Here is a 19,329-nt window from a genome sequence, read left to right on the forward strand (position 1 = left end):
CACCTCTCTGAAGAGATATCTGTGAGAAAGGCCTGACACATGACACCAGGGCCTGCTGGGTCCTTCAGACGCTCACCACAAGGCAGGAGCACGGTCATCCAAGTCACACATGGTGACCACAGGCAGGCAGTCAGGTCCTCTGGAAGATGCCCGTGGCCCCCAGAGCTGACTTTTCAGGTTTACAGAAGGAGGCCACATGTGTCCCTCCAGTGCGGGCACCCGGTCAGGCCCTGCAAGAAGCTCAGTGTCCCCAGCTGTGAATCAGAGCTTGGGGGCAGAACATCTCCGTTCACTTTCTATTTGCACCTGGATGCACAGTGAAAAGCACCACAGTCCATGGGGGGGGGGGGGGAGAAGCACCTGCTTTCCACCTCCATCGCCTGAAAAGGGGTCATATAAGTCAACCAATCAGCAAAGCAAAAAGTCCCTCACTCTTCATTGATTTGCTTTCCAAGGTTTCATAACACTCAGTCAACTGTGGTCCAATATAGGAAATGGAAAACTCCAGAAGTGATTCATAAGTTTTAAGCTGCACTGCAAGCCCTTCCAAGCAGCATGATAAATATCGAGGTATCCTGCTCCACCCCACCCCTTTGTCTAGCATTGCACACACGTCCCACCCTGTGGAAGGCAAGAGATCACATTTGCCTAACTTTTATTCATGCATATGGTCATAATTGTTTTTATTTACTTATTACTGTGAGTAATCTCTTATTGTGTCTAATTTGTGAGCTGGACTTTACCATAGGTTTATATGCATGGGGGAAACCCACCTTCCACAAACACCCCTGGGAGTCTTGAAATGCTCCCTGTGGATCAGGAAAGACTGCTATAAAAGGGGACAGATACCTGATCTGCTTCATCGCTGTTGTCTTTGGCGGTTCTCTGGGAGAAGAAGCCACTTCTCATCAACTTGTGACTCTGAGCAAGCATGGTGGCTGAAAGGACCCAGGCACTTGGGTCCTTGGTGGCACCTGCGTGTAATCCCAGCATGCTGGAGGTCAAGGTAGGAGCTCGAGGCTAGCCTGGCCTACGTAGTAAGTTCAAGTCCCGCCTGAACTACACAGCAAGACCCTGTCTTGAAATTTCCCTCACAAAGAGAGAGACGTGGACGAGAGGGAGAGAGACAGACAGGTCTAAAGAGAATGTGTGTCATCAGAGCCACATAACAAAGCCACTTCCTCCTCACCCACCACTGCTCAGGAAAGGGTTTCTGCTCAGAGTTCAAACACTAGATCCAGCAGTGTCCATGTGTGCCCAGTCCCCCCAGGTACAAGACAAGGCTGCTGGGACTGTGTCCATGACGTTTACCAAAACTTCCCCAGTGCACCACTGTCTCTCTCTCTCACTACCAAGGCAGTCGGCAGAAGGGAGACTCTGGACAAAATCACAAGAACCTACCCTTCCCCGGAAGCTGGCTCCTGGAGAGCTTTGAAAGAAGAAAGCCAGGTGCTTCCCCCTCATGGAGCCTAGGCAGGACTGCACAGAAAGAAGGGGCTTGCAAGGAGGCAGCATGCCATCACACGTGTCAATGCCGGTAACCAAGGGAGCCCCCTCCCCGAGACAATGCCCTCTGAGGCCATGTCCGTGCCGGCAATGTCTCTGTGATGTGTCTTCCGCAACGAGCTGCTCTCCTGCCTCAGCCTGACTTTGAGTTGGGCTTGCTAATAACGGTCCTCTCCCCCACTCTCGGCATTTTTTCTGATGAAAGATCGCTTTTCTCTTAGAGTGAGTCTCCCCATAACGTATGCCGTGTGTGTAAGTTTAGAGTCCTAAGTCTGTGCATCGAAAGAAAACTGCGGCTAAACAGATCGGCGTGCTCCCAGCATGTCTGCACATGGCACACACGGGAATTCGGACTCCTGTGCTGAGCAAGGGAGAGGCGGGAAGGTGAACAAGCCTGTGGCAGTGTGTGTGGGAAGAGTTCTCTAGGAATGGTTCCATTCCTCCCCCACTGTGGAGTAGATTTAGAAATGCAACATCATTTCACGATGCCCAAGATTCATTTTCAAAGATTTCAGAAAAAAAAAAAAAGAAGGCAAAGGTGAAGCAAGTGGGGTAAACGCTTGACAGTTTTTGAGTCTAGACTTGTGGTACCTTGGCTAGGTTCCCCAAAACCGACAGTCAGTACAGGATTTGGGAGGTGACCTGGAAGTACACAAGGAAGACAGGATGTGAGATAGGGAAAGGAAGAAAACCAGAAGTGAGGGTTGATGAGTGGGTACCGTGGGACCCTCTGTGAGACTGAGAACCGTGTAACAGCCATCCCTTGAGGACAGGGAGCAGGAGTGTCTGTTAACCGACTGCCCCTTGAGCCTGCTAATTAATGTAGATTCCCGAGACCTCTGGCCTGTCCTGATCTGCTGCTGGCTTCCACCAGGGGGCACCAAAGGGCCCTCTAGGGCCCTCCAGAGACCCGGATCCTTGACTTCTGCCTTAGAAGAAATCTTCTTCTGCATCTGACTGAAACTAGGCAACTGAATCCTGGGGCAGGTGCTACACATGATTTTCCAAGCGTGGGTGACAATGGCTTGAATTCAAACCAATTCTCCACACTGACTGTGGCCCAAGTTTGCTGCTTTCTGGCCACTGCTGGCTTTCGTGCAGGCTGAGCTGTCCTTGCAATGACTTACTCTCTTACGAACAAAGGTCTAAGGAGCTTTCCTGTCATCCCAGCGGCAGACTGTAAGCTGTGGTACGTCTCAACCCAGTAGAAATGCAAGGGAGGGCCGTAAACCACGTGCAGTGTCATAGTCCTGACAAAGCTACATTCTAGTTGATGGAACAAGAAATACACAAAGGAAATTTTAAGGTACGACAAAAGGGACACAGAATTTTGGGGACATGTATCCCTGATACCATCGACTTCAACTCACTCATTTTATCCACAAGAAACCCCAGAGAATCTCTCCTGGATCAGGCTTTCCTGATTTCTTTTCCAACCAGCTCTGATTTCTGGACTTCTACGTGAGTCTCTGCATTGTCCAATTTTGGCAAGAATCCTCACCAGAATCCCCACCCTCGATTTCTGATCAGATCCGTCTTCCACCATCCCCAGCAGAACGGTGTCCACTTCTTTCCTGTCCACAGCAAGAATCCTGTAGGTGAGCTCACCCAGACTCTGTCCTTCGCCTGACGTTCCCTCTTAGTCATGTGCCACCCACCGACCCTACCTGCTCTGTGGCTACGTCTCACCAGTCTGTCCTCTCCCCTGCAGGAACCCACGGCCGTACCCACTGTGCCTAGTGTAGTGGGAGGCCTGTCTTGCTGTGCTTAGCACATGGATGTATAATTTCCTTCTTTGATCACATAGGACAATTATTTGCCAAGACTGGGGCTCAGGACTGAGTATAAGGCCCACATGCAGTAGGGTCCGTCTAGCCGATGGTCCTGCATGGGTAAGGTGGCCCAGGAAAGGGCACAACACTAGTCTCAGATCAGAAAGGAACTGAGCGCTTGCGACGATTCTTGCTCACTCTGCTTTATCTCTGTGTCGCCAGGAGAAGTTGGGTGATGCTCGAGCTGCTGCATGAAGACAGGCCCAGGTGCACCACATCCAGATCAAGGGCAGGGGCCCTCGGACCTTCTGCGCTCAGTGTGCAAGCTCCCCTCCTCCCCGGCCTCACAGCACCCCTGCTGCCCCACACAGGGCTTTGGAGGTCCTGTGAGTAATCACCCTACATGCTCCCCCGGGGTCTCACGCCCCTGCTCTTCACTCTCCATGGCCTCCTGAGCTCCTCAGTGTCCTCAGTTCACTCCTCTGTCCACTTCCTGCTCGGGCTCCTTTGGTCACTGCGTGTAGCAGGACCTGAGTGTGTCCTGCATCACTCCTCCTGGCCTTGGCGCCAGCACAAACAAGGGGGTGCCCCAGTGTGCCACCGGCATCTTCTGTCCCACTTCCAGGGCGCACCAACTCCAGCACATGTTCTAACCTCAAAGATGACACTGGCTCAGGGAGTCAGTAGCCTAGTGTAACTTTTTAACAATCAAATTACATTTCAACAGATTTTGAGGAAGTTCTCCAGGGAATACGTCTCAAACATAAGCTATTCCAAATATAAAAGCAGCTCTCATGTCTGGTTTTTGTGAAAGTCCAGCTTTGCGTGTGTTTTTCTTGGACTGAGGGCATCATCCACCCACCACTTCCGGCTGGGCCTTCTTCCTGAATCCAATGATTCTGAGTAGAAAGAGAAGCACCGACTTTTCACCCCGAGTGCTGGACTTGGTTGGCTTCCACCTGCGTCCTGCTCTGAGAAACGTTTGCCATCAAACCTCAGCCTTTCCTGAGGGCTACGTCACACACCGCTCTGTTCATGGGCTGCTTCACCAGAGGTGTCAGCAATGGCAGAATGACAGAGGCACTGAAGATGGCCCATTAAATCACGCACAAGCATCTGATGCCTATTAGCATAATCCCCAGGTGGAGACACACTCCAAAAAATTATTATTTAAGAAGTAGAAATTTTAAATAGATGGACAAGAATGCTTAAGATAAGTACAACAGGAAAATGTTTAATATACACATTATACAAAGATCACATACTAACTCGTTTTTTAAAAATCTATTCCCTTAACTGGAAAACTGTCACAAATAGTTAAACCAGCCTAAGGTATCCCAACCAACTACTGTTGATGGGTGAAGACAGACAAGACACCTTAGAAACACCAAAGCAAATGATATTTGTCATGGCCCCTTGAAACTCAGTGGTCCCATGATGCTTATTAACTACCTCCCATGATCCCCACTGACCCATGATGCTCAGCGACTCCCATGAGCCTCAGGGACCCCATAATCCTCCTTGGTCTCCATGATTCTCAATGACCCTTTAACTTTTCACCCAGCCCCTAGACCTAGACTTGTTCAGGATTCCATTTCTTCTGAGAACCTAGCCTTTGAATAAGGCCGACTGACTTGGAGTCAAGAATTTCACCTTGGCTTTATGGAAACACCATTTATGATAAAAATCTCAGAAGATAACTCTTGATAGATCTTCTTAAAGCTGGAGGTAGAGGAGAACTCAGGTGTTTTAAACATTTGATCAAAAGGCCATGTTACAATGAAAGAATTCAGTCATTAGTTATGAGGAAAATGCAAGTTAAAACCAAATGCAGGAAGGGAGAGGGTAAGAAAAAATATTAGGGTGTGTTATGTACATGTGCCAACTCCCCACAAGGAATGTGAACATTATGTACTACACACGTATACTAGAAAACTAAAACAAAAATAAACAATTTGGGAGGAAAAAGAAACCAAATGAGACATGACTACAAATCCCTGAGGATGGCTAAAAATAAAAGGCTGACCGTGCCAAGTATGTGTGGGGCTTCAGAGCAGCCAGGACCCGCCAGCACTGCAGGTGGGAGTGGAAGAGAGTGGAGCCACTCTGAGAGTCCGTCAGACAGCTTCATGTGTACCTGGCATAAGGCACAGAAAGTCCAATCCCAGCTGTTCACCAAGACCTTAGGAAAAACTTATCCATGAAACTATGTACATATGAACACTCATAGCATCTGAATTTAAAATACATAAAAAGCAGCTCAGATATCAATCAACAGGAGAATGTGTGCACAGACTGGTATTTACAGTGGAAGGTGAAAAATGGAACAAGCAACTGAGAGCAGAGCAACATAGGTGAATCTCAAAAATATTTCCAGCTGTAACCCCAGCACTCGGGGAAGCCGAGGCAGGAGGATTGCAAGTTGGAGCCAGTCTGAGCAACTTAGCAAGTTAGCAAGACCCTGTCTCAAAAAAAAAAAAATACAAAAACGGCTGGAGATGGCCCTGGATTCAGTCCAGTACCACACGCACACACACACACAAACACACACATACACACATACGCACACACACACATACACACATATACACACACATGCACACACATGCACACACACATACACACAAGCACACACGCACACACATACACACACATGCATACACGCACGCACACAGACACACACGCACGCACACACACATACACACACGCACGCACACACGCACACACACAAACGCACACACACAAACGCACACAGGCACACACATACACACGCGTGCGCACACATGCGCACACATGCACGCACACACATACACATGCAGACACACACGTGCACACACGTGCACACACATGCACACACCACACACGCACGCACACCCACACATGCACAGATACACACATGCATGCACACACACATACACACGTGCACACATACACACGCACACACACATGCACACACACACACCACAGGAAATTGTGCTGAACAAGACATGCAAGCACAAAGTAATGTGTATCATACACTGTGAATCTACCTTTAAGAATCTGTTGAACAGGGGCTGGGGATTTAGCTCAGCAGTATAAGCACCTGCCTTGCAAGCAGGCGGTCATGAGTTCGATCCCTGGTACCGATAAAAATGAAAAAGACAAAAAAAAAAAAGAATCTGTTGAACAAACGAAACTAACTCACCCAAGAAAAGGTCTGATCAGTGCTTGCTTCTGCTGAAACAAAACTCAGCTTGGCTGAACAGGAACTCAGGGCATCTTTGAGGCAACGTAAATGTCCTCTTGATGAAGTTTGGGGTGCATCTCTCACAGCTCATTAAATTATATACTTAACGTAAAGGATTTCTATATTATTCCTAACAATAAGAGATCAGAGGCATTGTAGTGACCTGCCACAAGGCAACAGTTAAGAAACTTGGTTGTACGTCTGATGGACCATAATCAAAAAATAAAAATGATCATAAGGAGGACATTATGAAAACCTACGCTGGGTGTGGTGGCATACACCAATAATCACAGCAATGGGGAGGCTGAGGCAGGAGGATCACTGTGAGTTTGAGGCTGACCCAGGCTACACAGTGAGTTCAGGGCCAGCCTAAACTACACAGCAAGACCCTATTTAAAAAAAAAAAAACCAAAACAAGCATTTCACAAGATGCTCCCAAGCGGCAGAATGCACACCATTTTCGATGGTTCAGCTATTTCCATGTTAATATAAAGACATATATGTGCACATATGTATGTACATGCCGTCCTTCCCTTTCATGAAAGAACTCCAACAAGACAATGAAAGTTGTGTGCGGGAGAGCGTTGTGAGTAGCTGCTATTGATTTTCCAAATACTTCAAGAAGCAGCTTTCACCTGCTTCGCTGCTGCTCACGGCTTCTTGGAGTTTCCTGCCCGCAGGACTGCTGAACCTGAGCTGTGGCTGAGGTCCTCGAAATCCAAACTGCTTTTTCAATGAAGCAACAGGAGATCCTGAGTGGCTATTTCTTCTTCAGTTTGGTTAACAACAACCAGATGCAAAGCTTCAGTACGATTTTCATTGTCTAGTGGTCTGGAATCCATTGCTCCCTGTGCTTGCTGGGCTCAAACCATGTTATTCAAATGCATTTTGTGTTCACTAATCCTCTGAATGTGTTTAGCAGGATGCACCACGGATCTGCCCTGTGACAATGAACTTGCAGATGCTAATGTGGGAAACAATGGCTCATCATTTCTCCAGGAGCAGAGGGCAAGGATGGGTCCCCAGCCTGGGGGAAAATCAGTACTGCTCCCAGCTCCTGGCCACCTCTTCCCCCAAGGACGCAGGACCAGGCAGGGCTGCAGCCACCTGTTCTTGCCTTTGCTTCCCAGCCAGGCAGGGGGCCTGTGTGCCCTGGCGCCAGGAATGCAGCCTCCTCTGCCAGCACCCCTAAAAATCAGCAAGTCACCTCCTCCACACCCGTGGCAAGCAACAGCCATGCACTGCATGCATACCACAGGTACACGCCACACACACCCCACACACACCATGCACGTACACACACACCACATGCTATGCATATTTCACATATGCACCTCACCACACACACCACACCATACACACAGGTACACACTACACATCTGTACTGTAAATGCACCGTGTACATTGCATACCATATTCATACCACACACACACAACACATACACGACACCACACCACACACACATATCCCACACCATGGCCCTGATACCCTGCACACCATACTTACACACTCACACTACACTCACGTCATGCCACACAGCACACACATGTAACACAACATGGGACAACACACAGTACACACCACACACACCCCACTGGACATATACCACACCACACCATGCTCACACACAGAGCACTGTCACACATCACATGCTTACACATACACCACACACAAAATACACACATGATACACAAAATACAAACACAATGCCAAGCACACACTACACAGACACACCAAGCGTACACACTCACATGCAGCACTTACCACACACACACACACACACACACACACACACACACACACCGGGAAGCTGAAGCTGCTAGAAGCAAGGTTACTTAGAGGTGGAAGACAAACTGGGACCTCAAACCAAAAGTCACGCGTCAGTAAATTATCCAGCCAGCCAGGAGGCCTGGCAGTTCGTCCTCCTGGGTGTGAAACTGGGAGCGGGAAGCCAGGGCCAGCTTCCCGCTGAAGCTCACCCAGGAGCAGGGCTGAGCACTGACCAAGAGGAGCCGGGAGCTCAGGGTGCTGCACTGAGCAGGAGGAGCTCGGGAGCCCTCGTCACGGAACAGAGCCCAGCCCTGCAGCACGGGAGCGGGAGAAACCATAGGGCCCGGTAATCCAGGACGGAGTGTTCACAGACATTTTTGTTAAAAGTCATGAAAAAGCAAGTAGGTAACTCACAGAAGGCCGAAAGGAGGAGTGTGATCAGGGAATGAATGTAACTGCTGCAACTGATCTCTTTCTTTGCAAAGACCACCAAGGAGGAGGACGCTGGTGATGCCCAACATTAACCAGGGTGCAGGGAGGGCAGACGCATGTCAGAGCAAACTTAGGAGGAATCTGCAGTGATTTGCAGGAGAACTGCACAGGTTCTCCAAGATGCAGGGCAGACGCTCTTGCTTCTTTACAAAGGCAGTGGAGTGGAGATGACTTCAATGCTCATCTGAAAGGGCTCTTTAGAATTGCAGTTCAGTGAATAGAAAAGATGTGGTATTTTTATGCAATGGAGTACTACTCAGCAGTAAAGAAGGATAAACTGGAGACTTTTATAAGTAAATGGGTGCAACTTGAGACCACACTCATTAGTGAAATAAATAGAACACACATGTAAACACTGCACTGCTTCATTCATGTGAGAAGCTGAAACATATATGTGTATGTTTATGTATATGTCTATAAAAAGTAATTAAGATAGTTATACTACTGATTTCTCTGACTCCACTGAAGAAAAATATTTGTTCTGGTATTGTCTGGCTGAATGCAGATGTCTTGTGCTCTGGGAGAATTACTTGGGGAAAACAGTGCACAGTGTATGTACCAGTGTTGCCCCTGTCTACTGATATGTTTTGAAATTTTGTTGTAGTTTTTATCTTCTTTCTCTTTTTCTTTCTTCTTTTTCTTCTTTTTCATCCTCCTCCTCCTCTTCTTCTTCTTTTTATCCTTGAAATGAAATGGACTTCAAAAACAGTACAATTGGGGCTGGGGATTTAGCTCAGTGGCATAAGCACCTGCCTTGCAACCAGGCAGTCATGAGTTCGATCCCCAGTGCCGATTAAAAAAAAAAAAAGTACAATTGTGGTTCAGGCATTGCATGCAATGCTGTTCAGTGCTAAGAAGAATGAAAAAAATACACCACTCAATGGTCTGGAAGACTGCCCAAGTATATGGGTGAATTTTTTAAAAGCTGAAGAGTGAGGGAAGGCAGAGCTCCCATTTTGTAAAATATAGAAAGACACATTTATGTGTGCAGGAGGATTCTTTTGCATACATATGTATAAATATACAAGTTGCACACACAGAACAATTCGGAGAGAAAACAACAAACTGCTCATAATGAGCTCTGTGTGTGTGTATGTGAGTGTGTGTGTGTGCACACATGAGTGTGAAAAAAAGATTATCTCCAGAATATGTGAAGAACTATCACTTAGTAAGAGAGACAGGCAGGCAGGTAGAGAGATGCTCAAAACACTGGATGCAGACACTTTGAGAGGGAAAATACTCAGGTCAATGGGAAACATGCCGAAACGCCTGACGCTCCTGTTTCCCTCTGACTCCCAGCTGGGTGTGCCACCGGGTGGGGTGAAGGACTGGACCCCTGGGAAGGAGCCCTGTGCTTTTCCGTCCTCCTGGAAAGTCCTTCAGAGCCTCCACTCTTCAGCCTTCCAATGCAGACTCTTCAGTGTTCCGTTGCAGACCCTTCGGCCTCCTGACACGGACTTGCAGGGACATTGCATGCACTCCAGCCTTTGGGCCAGACCCTTCCCCTTCCAACGCACAGACCACCTTTGCACGCTCCCTCGTCTGACTCTGTGGCTGACCATTGTAAGCCAATTTGTAATTTCTTATACTGTTGTATATCTTGTGTTATATCTGTTTCTCTAGTAAACCCTGAGTGATATACACAGTCATCAAAAAGAATGAACTGGAACCATACTGATGATGGCTTCTAGAGAATTCTATGACCAGTTACAAATAAAGCCAAAAACAGAAAAGCATCTATTTTATTGTTCTTTTTGTAAGAATGAAGAAAATCTGTGTGTGTGCGTGCGCACATACATGCCCACAAGCATGCATGCAGTAAACAGTGCAACTCACATACTGTCACCATAAGCTACTTGTGTTTTGAGAGGAAAAGAAAGAAAAAAGTGAACACAAAAAGAAAATTCTTAAAATGCAACATCATAGTAAGATTCATTAATGTATTCATGCTTGTATGCATAAATGGAAAGCTTTATATATTATCTCCTCTTTTTTGTCTCTTACAAAACTGTGGCAGATTCCCACTCATTTTGATTCTTCAGAAAATGTTCTCTCTCTGAAGAGTGGACAGAAATTGGCAGGACATAACTTCATAAATGGCTTCCAGTGGCTGCTTGAAAAAGCAAAACGACACTTCTGCATTCAAACCCTCAGATGCCATTGGACTGTCATCAAATAATCTGGTTTTTCTATCTAGCTTGTGATTTCCCCTGGAGAAACAAGTCTATAAATGTTTTAAATGGGTTCTACCTCTCATGCTGAATAAAATATTGTTGAATAGAAAATTGACTCCAAACAATTAAAAATCAATACACTTTGAGAGCCAAAGTAGGATGGGAAAAGTTTCTTTGTTCATAATGCAATGACCAGGCATGTGGAACAAAAGAATCAACCACTGACATTGAAAGAAAACAATGGAAGAGCATTTTTCAGCCTTGCAATTGAGGGAGAGCAAGAAACTAACCTTGCCTGTGTCTTATACACATGGCCATCTGTTATGGATTAAGAACTGGTGGTCAACTTAACGCCAGCTGGATTACATCAGCATGGCGCTGAGTGTAGATGTCCCACCTGAGGAAAGCTGCCAGCATAAATAGAGAAGTGGAGAAGGAAAAGCTGTTGCTCTGAGGCATTGAGGCACTGTGGGTTCTACGAGTTGCTGTTTGAGCCGTTGGTTCTCCTGGAGAAGCTCTGGTCCTCACATCGAGCATTGCTTCCTGGCTCTGGAGGGGAAGACATGTGCTGCTTGGTTTCCAGGATGAACTCGTCACGCTGGCTTCCTGGCATGTACCTGACTATGCTTGTCATTGTCGGAGCTTGGGGTCTCCATGTCACTGAGGATGGCTGTGGTGCTTTTCAGGACAGCCCTGGTCTTTGTTGAGTGTGACTTCACGGCTCCAATGTAGAATCCTCATCCCACCAGCACAGCTCCTTCACACTCTGCCATGGACTTTCTGGCTCTACCGCTGACCTTAGGGCCTCCCCGGCACAGATCCGCAAAAGACACTGGTGTAAGTCTTTGTGGGTTCTGGACCTCCAGTTGGACTCGTGGGAGGCACTGTCATGAGCTCTAGGTCTACATCTGGACTCATGTAGAACATTGCTGTGGGATTCAGGCCCTTGGCTAAATATTCTATGTCTTTGGTGTTGTGGATAGATTTCCTGCATTTTTTTGTGTTAACTCCTGGTGACCATCATAAAAAATAATAGAAACTCCATGTCCTGATTCTAACTGTTCTCCTCCCAATCCCTGACTAAAACAGCATCTATGTAGCTTATTGCTAATGCACCTGCCTTGAATTTATTGTTCCTGGTGTCAAAATCATTTGTTCAAAATTGTCCCTGCATTTGCTGTCATGATTTTCTAATTAAGAACTCTTTCTAAATGCTCTGATTTTTACCTTCTTTCAAAATTAGATTTAATGCTTGAGTCATAGTATTCAATTACATCTTAAAGAGTTTAAATATGTTTTAAGTTTCTGTTATTTACCATTACAACTTAAGTCTCATGCTTAGAAGATCCTAAAGACTCTACCAAAAGAGTTTTAAGCTGGTATACAAATGCAGCTAAATAGCAGGATATAAAATCAACATTAAAAATTAATAGTGTTTTAAACACCAACAATTAACTGAAGAAAAAATCAGGAAGACAATTCTACTTACAATTCCACTTCACAATAATAAAATATCTGGGAATTATTCTAACCAAGGAGGTAACAGAATTCTACAATGAAAATTTCAGAACACTAAAGAAGAAGAAAATTAAAGAAGACATTGGGGGTTGGAAAGGCCTTCCATGTTCATGCATCAACAGAATTAAAACTGTTGAAATAGATATACCACCACAACCAGCCTACAGGCTTAATGCAACCACCTGTCAAATTACCTATGGCATTCTTCACAGAACTAGAAAAAAATCCTAAAATTTATATGGAAACACAAAGACACACAGTACTCAAAGCAATCCTAAGCAAAAACTAGGCTGGGAGGCATCGCAATAATCAATTTCAATATAGTACAAAGTTACTTATAACAAGAGTAGCATGGTACCAGCTTAAAAACAGACACATAGACCCAAGGTACAAAGGACATGGGAACCAAGCCATGCCACCTCACCCATCTTTTCTGGGCAAAGGAGCTGTATTAGTCACATTATTGGAACAAAACACCCAACATCTGCAGCTTCAGGAGGAGGGGTTCATTTTGGCTCATGGTTTCTGAGGACTCAGTCCACGGTTGGTGGTGAAAAGCCACTCACCTTGTGGCATCCAGAAAGCACAGCGAGGTGGAAGCCAGGGATGAGGATCCTCTCTCCCAGGTAGCACCCCTAGTGACTCACTTCATTTTCTAGTTAATGTTTCATTTTTATTGGCACATGTTTGCAGTACATATTGATTACATTTCTCAGTGATCCACCTCCTTTAACCAGGCCCCACCCTAAACAATGCACTCAGCTATGAACTCATCAGTCCCCGTGATCCAGTCACATTCCCCAGGCCACACTTCTGAACATGAGACTTTAAGAGCACATTTTAGAGCTAAACCACAACACTGTGGCCCTCGTACTTAAGACTCATGTTCATCTCACTATAAACAACGCATTCAGTCCATCTCTCAAAGTCATCAAGTTTTAACAACTCCAGCACTGCTGAAAAGTCAAAATCAAAGTCTCCTCTGATACACAAGTCAGACTCTTAGCTATGAACAACTGCAAAATCTAAAAAGGAAGTTAAATATTTCACTATACTATGACCCGAGTGCTGGGATTACAGGTGTGAGCCACCACGCCCGGCGGCACCTTTCTTTTTGTCCTTGTGCAAAGTAATTGATTCCTTTTAAATGGCACCAGTTTCTTGAATAGCAATACCTCTTTTGATCCTAAATTTACATGTAGCTCCTTCTAGGGGAAAATTCAAGTTTTCTCAGTTTTTCAGCTTTGTCTTTTGTCCCCTATTCTTGATATAAATCTGTCTAATAGAAATTAGCAGTATAGAGTCAGATGTGGTGGTGTACTCCTGTAATCCCAGCACTTGGGAGCCTGAAGCAGGAGAATCATTGCAAGTTCAAGACCAGCCTGGGATGCAAAGTGAGCTCAAGACCAGCCTAAACTGCATAGTGATACCCTGTCTCAAAAAGACAAAGAGGAAGAAAAGAAGAAGAAGAAGAAGAAGAAGAAGAAGAAGAAGAAGAAGAAGAAGAAGAAGAAGAAGAAGAAGAAGAAAAAGCTAGTAGTACCCAAGTTGCAGCCTAAATGTTGGACTATCTAGAAACTTCCTCTGCCAGAAACTTCCTCTGTCCATTTCCCTTAATCTCAGTCTCCTGCAAAGTTTTTGACTTGGGCAAAATGAAACCAATTTTCACCAGAGTATAACGCACATTGCCCCTAAGCCAGTGGAGTCCTTATTCCCAGCTGAAAGCGCCTGAACCTGACCTTTACTGTCTACACTACTATCAGCATTCTGGTCTACTCAGCTCCAAGTAGAACTGCCCCCATCAAGCTCTGCTTACAGAATTCTAAAGCTTCTCTAGCCATCATCTCCAAAACTTTTCAAATTCCTCCCACAAACCAGTTCCACTGACTTCTGAACCAATAATCAGGACCATCACAGCAATGGCCTCCCTTCTGCTTACCATTTTCTGTGTTAATCACTTTTCTGTCATTGGAGCAATATATCCAACACCTGCAACTTTAAAAAGCAGAATTTACTCTGGCTCTCAGTCCAGATTGATTGGTTCCAAGTCAGAAAATGCAAGACAGAGAGCCCAGGTGAGAGAATGCCACTCACTCCATGACAGCCAGGAAGCAATAAAGAAGGAAGCAGCCAGAAACAGGAATAACCTCCTCTGGGTAGTACCCTTGGTGACTCACGTCCTTTAACCAGGGGCCACCTTCTGATGTCACTTTCAGCATCGGTGGATGAATACAGCACCACCATGATCCAATCACATTCCAGAACCCTGGCCTCTGAACGTGAGAGCTCTAGAGAATATTGTAAACCTAACCTATAACAGAAGCCAAAAGTATATGTTGGAGAAAAGACAGTCTCCTTAACAAACTATGCTGGAAAAACTGGATATACACCTGGAGAAAATTGAAAATAGTACCCTATCTCTCATCTGGTACAAAAATCATTCAAAATTGATCAAAAATCAAGGTACAAGACCTGAACTTTGAAACTGCTAAAAGAAAACATAGGGGAAACACTCGAAACCATAGCTCAGGCAAAGACTTCCCAAATAAGACTTTAGAAGCACAACAAGGAATAGGAAAAATCAACAAACGGTCTGCATTGAACTAAAAAGTTTGTGCCAGCAAAGCAGAGTGAAGCGACAGCCTTCAGAATGGGAGACAATCTTTATCAGCTACTCTTCTCACAGAGGATTCACATCTAAAAAGAACTCGAAAAACCTAACACCAAAAAATGAAATAACCCAGTCAATAAATGGGCAAATGGATTGAACAGACATTTCTCAAAAGAAGTACAAATGGTCAATAATTATATTTTAAAAAGTTAAAGAGTATTAATGGTCAGGCAAATGCAAAACCAAAACTACACTGAGATTCCACTGCAATCAGAATGGCTGTCATAAGGATGCAAAAAACCATCAGTGTTGACAAGGATGTGGGGGAAAGGAAAGCTTCTGTGCTCCAGGCGGTCATGCAAATCAGCGCAACCCCTGTGGAAATCAGTGTGAAGGTTCTCAAGAAACGTAAAATGGAGCTACGGGTTGACCCGTCCTTTCCACTCCTTGGTATGAACCCAGGAGTCAGAGAGTGGAGGAGACAAGACCTGTATACCGACGCTTGTGGCAGTGCAGCTCACAATAGCCAAGATGTGGAAGCAGCCTCGGTGCCCATAAACAGATAGGTGCATTTTCCAGATGTGATCCGTATGCACACTTGAGTATCAGTCTTTTATAAAGAACAATAAAATTTTGTTATTTGCAGAAAAAATGACTAGAACTGGAAATTGTTGTATTGCATGAAACAAACCACTCAGAGACACAAATACATTCACCTAGCATGTGGAATCTGAAAAAGATGACATGAAAGTCAAAGGGAGACTCATATTAGAAGGTAACAAGGAGTTGAGGGGTGTAAAGGAAGCTAACAGCAGGGGTGCACATGATCATCTGTGTATATCACACACATCAAAACTGAAAGAGTTTTGCCCTAGAATAAGCTACACCATGTTACAGTGGTGGGAGACGGGATCAAGGGATGTTTACCCTGAGGTCACTTCCTTCTTCCCCTATCACAATCCTTTTTTCTTTCCCAGTGCCTGTGAAAAAGTTCCAATCATCTCCTCGTGCGTCATCAACGCCCTCCCTGAGCACCAAACCCGTCAGAGGTTATATGTGTATCCCATACCCTACGTTCTGGGCAGAGGGACCCAGGCCATCCATGGTCACAGACTCCTTTCTATGTCCTTGGAATAAAGGCTACTTTTTTACTTTATATTTTCCTCTTTAATCGCGCCAAAAACTCTTTCAAAAACCAAGTATGTTATAAAGTAATAACAATAAAAGGAAAATAGAAAAACCCACAATCCCTGCTGAGGAGTGTTTTAAATAACTGCTGATGACACAGTTTCTAAAAAGCAAGGCGGGCTGCTTACATCTCACCTTCTCAGTGAAGACACGGCTTTTTGCAAGAGGAAACTTCAGAACAGGAATGCATTGGTGTCCAGGCCTTGCTTATCGCCCAGGGAGCTGGGGGCAGGAGAGGTCTTCAGCTTGGATGACGGAGTCTCTCGTGGGTCGGTTCCTCCCCACACCTCCTGCTGACACCACCACCGCCACCTTGGGGTCACCCTGGAGCCCACAGAGGCAGGTCTCCGTGGGTTTCAAAAACACTGTGGCTTGCATGGCTGGGAACCACTGGCCCACAGCTATCCCACAAGCATGAGTCAGCTCTCGGCTCTTTTATCAACTGCCTCACCCCAGAGCCACTCCCTGGATAGGGGCAGACAAGGTCACGGGGAACCAGGCAGTGGTTCACACTGCCAGATTCACACAGCGCAGTCTCACTGGGCTTTTGCCTGAACTGAGGCAGTACAGATGGACCTGAGCCTGGATCTTCTCCCGGGATGCTGGTTAAAGATTTCCATCATGACCTTCCATCAGTATATTTTTTGGTAATACTGAAGCTTTACATAAGTACAGGCCCAGTCCCTATTTGTTTTATCAATTTTTTAATTTTGAGATTGCAGCTCTCTCAGTTGCTTAGTTGCCCAAAGTGGGCTCAAATCTGTGATCTACAGCCTCTGCCTCCCAGAGAGCTGGAATTATAGGCATCTCATTGAATTCTGACCAGTGCTCTCCAAGAATGAACTGAACGCATCATCTGTGCCACTGTCCACTAGCACTATAGCATGTACCAGGAACGCAGAAGTTACCTTCTTGCTTTAAAAGCTCATATACCATGCTCATTATGCACCTGTCCTAATGCCTAACAAGCTTCTCTGACGCTAAACCTTGCCAAGACCCAGATAAGGAAACAACCATAGAAGAGGAGTCGCATCCCTCGAAGGGGCAGAGTTTTATGTCAAATCCAAGAAGTTCACCTGTGATCATGCAAACCCTGATTAACCAGTGATCCTCACACTGTAGTCCCTGACGACAACATCAACATCACCTAGAACTTGGTAGCAAAGAAAAATGCCAGCTCCCTGCAGACCACTAAATCAGACACTAGGTGTGGGGCCAAGAAATCTGTTTTTCACAAGCCGCTCTGGTGAGGTGGACAGACATTTGAGCTTGAAGATGGTTGAGCAGGTCCTTCAGAATAAGCTCCCTCAGGACAGTGTGGAGGGGAATTCTTGGGTGAGTATCAGGAAAGACTCACTAGAAACTTTGCCAGCTAACAAGTTCATAAGAAGCTTCCTTTCCGTCCCCTCCCTGGTAATCGGTGGCAGTGTGACAGACTGCGGCCCTTCCAGAGGGAGAACCAGCAGCAGCTCCTGAGATCCACGCCATGTTGGAACTTAGGACACTGGGAAGCCAAGCAAGCACCTCCCCTCCCTGGTAATCGGTGGCAGTGTGGCAGACTGCGGCCCTTCCAGGGGGAGAACCAGCAGCAGCTCCTGAGATCCAGACCATGTTGGAACTTAGGACGCTGTGAAACCAAACAACCAGCCTGCCTCCCTGCTAAGCAATAGTGAACCTACTAATGCACGGCCTAGAGTCAAATATCCCACTTCCCCTACCCCCCCCACCACCCATTAGCAAATGGGAACCAGAAATCTGAGCATTTCCTGGGAGGTTGACCATAGCAAATAAGGGGGACTTCCTTCTACCATCTCTTTGAAGGCAAATATTTTTATTACTGTTTTGCTCTTTTCTGATTAATGGTACTGCTCTATTCAATATTGTTTTGATAAGTTCTATAGTGTTCTATATTTCATCTCATTTTGATATACATGAAAGAACAACTATTATAAAGATAACAAAATATACTGTGATACCTATTACTGTTATCCTGGTAACCTGCTGTGAAGTTCTGTACCAATTTCACTGTACGACCTTAATTGGCTTTATTCTGTCTTTTCTGTTGTATACTTTCAAAATAAAATTTTTAAAGAAAGCTTCCTTTCCAAACAGCATCCAGGACCCCAAAAAGAAAGCGTGTTTCTAAACATATCCGTGAGAAAGGCAGTCACTCTGTGAAAATAACAGTCCCTTTACCTTTAGAAAGCGCTCGTGTAAACCCAGTGATGGCCTGATGGGATACAGGCAGAGATAACAGTAGGGGTCACTTCCCCATCACAGGGACAAAGCACCTGGCGCTCACAACTTAAAGGAGGAGAGGTTTATTTTGGCTCCTAGCCTGAGCAGTTTGAGTCCACAGCTGTCAGGCCAGGCACAGATCAGCGTTGTGGAAGAAAAGCTGCTCACGTCACGGCAGCTGGGAAGCAGAGAGAGACAGGAGGAGGCAGGGGAGAAGACCCCTTTCCTGGTCACGTCTGCAATGGCCCCTTTAACCAGGCCCGAACCTCCTAACAGTGAATCAGCTGTGAACCCTCAGTGGACCCACCTCCCTGACCCAATCACCTTCCAAACATATAAGGCTTTCAGGGACGCTAAACATGAGACTTTAGCCGACAAGCAGCGGGCAGGTTAGGAAGCTGCTGTGGACTTCTGAGAGATAAGCTTGGTTCCAAATGGGGTGGGAACAGATGGAAAGGGGGGCTGACCTGAGAACCCAAAGGTAGGGAGGCCCTGAGCTTCCCCATGTTCATCTGATCATCTATTCATGCCTTTCTTCCCTTAGCTCAGTGGCAAACATGGGAAATGTTCAGAGAGATGGGATAACCCAGTTCCCCAATATTCTCCACCACGTTTCCAGAGCAAAACTTTGTCAAGAAGCCTCATTTGATGAATAGCATTGGTATCAACGGTTTCAGGGAAGGTCAGAGACCATGCAAGTTTGGTTCACGATGTAAGAAGTTACAGAATCCAGGGCCCTCCAATGTGCTGGCTGTGTGAGCATCATGGGGTCACCCCTGGGATCTGGCCAGAGTTCCAAATGCCAGGAAGAATCCGTGGGCAGGTGGGAGGGT

At 45.9% G+C, this 19,329-nt stretch overlaps 1 protein-coding gene across 5 annotated transcripts in view; it reads right to left on the reverse strand.

Moving 5' to 3' along the window:
- LOC111758019 (endogenous retrovirus group K member 113 Gag polyprotein-like) overlaps positions 1–16,681 on the reverse strand; it is a 39,613-nt gene extending 22,932 nt beyond the window's left edge. For 3 of the 5 annotated variants that reach the window (XR_010040043.1, XM_063227274.1, XM_063227271.1), the window contains exon 1: positions 16,394–16,681. The gene's annotated coding sequence lies outside the window, so the exon portion shown is untranslated. The other 2 variants (XM_063227272.1, XM_063227273.1) reach the window with 2 other exon arrangements.
- Between the last annotated feature and the right edge of the window lie 2,648 nt (positions 16,682–19,329).

This window comes from Cavia porcellus, unplaced genomic scaffold, assembly GCF_034190915.1.
Source record: "Cavia porcellus strain 051 isolate PalLab524CR breed Dunkin Hartley unplaced genomic scaffold, mCavPor4.1 scaffold_17, whole genome shotgun sequence".
NCBI classification, from domain to species: Eukaryota; Metazoa; Chordata; class Mammalia; order Rodentia; family Caviidae; genus Cavia; species Cavia porcellus.